The sequence below is a fragment of the Prunus avium genome, unplaced genomic scaffold (assembly GCF_965620075.1).
Source record: "Prunus avium unplaced genomic scaffold, drPruAviu1.hap1.1 HAP1_SCAFFOLD_1136, whole genome shotgun sequence".
Taxonomy (NCBI): domain Eukaryota; kingdom Viridiplantae; phylum Streptophyta; class Magnoliopsida; order Rosales; family Rosaceae; genus Prunus; species Prunus avium.
In genome coordinates, this window is record NW_028277001.1 from 27,501 (window position 1) to 30,000 (window position 2,500).

The following is a 2,500-nucleotide window of genomic DNA, read 5'->3' on the forward strand; positions in this document are numbered from 1 at the left end:
CTCCACTCCGACTCGCCGCTCGCCCACTAGTCCGAAGGCAACAAAACATTTGTTTTTCATTTTGATGAAAATTTCTGTTTTTAAATCTTGTTGGTTTGAAATTGTTTTGAAAAGGTTCTTTAAATCTTGCGGGTTTGCAACTCATAAGAGCGTCACTTTCAACGTCCCCGGCATTGGATTGAGTTTCTAAAAACAACCGTGCACACCGAGGTTAAACTTTACCGGCTCCACTCCGACTCGCCGCTCGCCCACAAATCCGAAGGCAACAAAACATTTGTTTTTAATTTTGATGAAATTTTTTGAAAACATTGGCTTGGCAAGCCCCAATCCGCGACTATCCACCCACCGCCACCCCACACGGGTGGTTGTTGTTGAGAAATGAGGTTGTGGTCGACATGCCCGTGCATTTGAGAAGGAGTTCCTAGCACTCCATGCTCTCCCATGCCAAAAAAAAGCCTAGACAACCCCATTTCGCAACTTTCCACGCCTTTTTTTTCCTCCCTCACCCATGGCGGCGGCGTGGTGGCGGCGGCCGGATTCCGGCCACCACCGCCATGGGTGGCAGCCCCCCGACCCCGACACCAAACCCATAATACCGAGGCAACATATCGAGGCAACATGACATGGGTGTGGCGTGGGGGAAGGGGGCTGCAGCTAGGAAGGCATGGGCTGCCATGCATATGCAGGCAACACACACCCCCCTATATAGCATTTTATGCATTTAGCCCTTTGACAGGAAGAGACATCACCTATGCGCGAGGAGTCATAATGGGCTCTAAATAATTCAATACAAGGTATTTGGACGTGATTTTTTGCAGGGATACTAAGAAACATGCAATCTATGATGGGAAAAAGTTTCATAAATTTTTGAAGTCGGGAAGTATTTTTTATTATTTTTAGAAGTCGTAAAATTGAAAAAATCATTAAAACAAATCCGGGAGGAATTTTTTAGTTTTGTAAGTTGGAGAAGGTCCTAAAAATCATAGACTACTTATGGGGAGCTTATTGTGCGAGGAAATTTCAATAAAAACGGGGTTTGACAAGATTTGAAAAATTCTGTCGACATTTGAAAAAACCTGGAACCATGCTGCCGGCATGCTGCGCACATGCTGCGCGCAGGCTGCGCGCATGCTGCGCGCAGACTGCGCGCAGACTGCGCGCATGCCATGGCAGGACAAGTTTCGCTAGCCTCACTGTCGACAGATGCGCAAGCTGCGCGCACAGGCTGCGCGCATGCTGCGCACAGACTGCGCGCACGCTGCGCGCATGCCATGGCAGGACAAGTTTCGCTAGCCTCACTGTCGACAGATGCGCAAGCTGCACGCAAGCTCCGCGCACGCTGCGCACAGCCTGCGCGCATGTTGTGCGCAGGCTGCGCGCAGGCGCCGCGCATGCCATGGCAGGACAAGTTTCGCTAGCCTCACTGTCGACAGATGCGCAAGCTGCGCGCACAGGCTGCGCGCACGCCATGGCAGGACAACTTTCGCTAGCCTCACTGTCGACAGAATCAGCACGCTGCGCGCAAGCTGCGCGCGCGCATGGCAGGACAAGTTTCGAAAAATTCTGTCGACAGGCTGCCGGCATGGTGCGCGCACGCTGCCGGCATGCTGTGCGCACGCTGCCGACATGCTGTGCGCACGCTGCGCACAGGCTGCCGGCATGCTGCGCGCAGCCCATGGCAGGACAAGGTCCGAAAAAATCTGTCGACATTTTTACGCCGTGGTAGGCTTCCGCTTCGCGTCACTTTGTCGACATTCAAGCCTACCATTTGTATTGAATTTTTCAAACCTTGTCAAACCCCATTATTCAAATGTCGAAAAATTTTGTCGACATTTTTACGCCATGATAGGCTTCCGCTTCGCGTCACTTTGTCGGAATGCATCGCATGGCGAGGCAAGGCCACGGCATGCCAAGGCGAAGGCAACGCATGGCTTGAATGGCTTGGTCAAGGCCACATCATGGGCACGGCATGCCAAGGCAAGGCGAGGCAAGCCATCCTTAGCCTCGCCTACACTCACTTTCTCGGAATGCATTGGATGATGAGCAATTCCAAGGTAAGGCAACGCATGGCTTGAATGGCTTGGTGTAGGCCACAACTTGGGCATGGCATGCCAATGCAAGGCAAGGCAAGGCAAGCCATCCTTAGCCTCGCCTACACTCACTTTCTCGGAATGCATTGGATGATGAGCAATTCCAAGGTAAGGCAACGCATGGCTTGAATGGCTTGGTGTAGGCCACAACTTGGGCATGGCATGCCAATGCAAGGCAAGGCAAGCCACGCCATCCGAAGCCTCCAATAACCTCACTTTCTCGGAATGCCTTGAATGGGCACGGCATGTGAGGGCAAGGCAAGGTCCTAAATATCATTTTGTAAGTTGGAGAAGGTCCTAAAAATCATAGACTTAATTATAGGGAGCTTATTGTGCGAGGAAATTTCAATAAAAATGGGGTTTGACAAGGTTTGAAAAATTCTGTCGACATTTGAAAAAACCTGGAACCA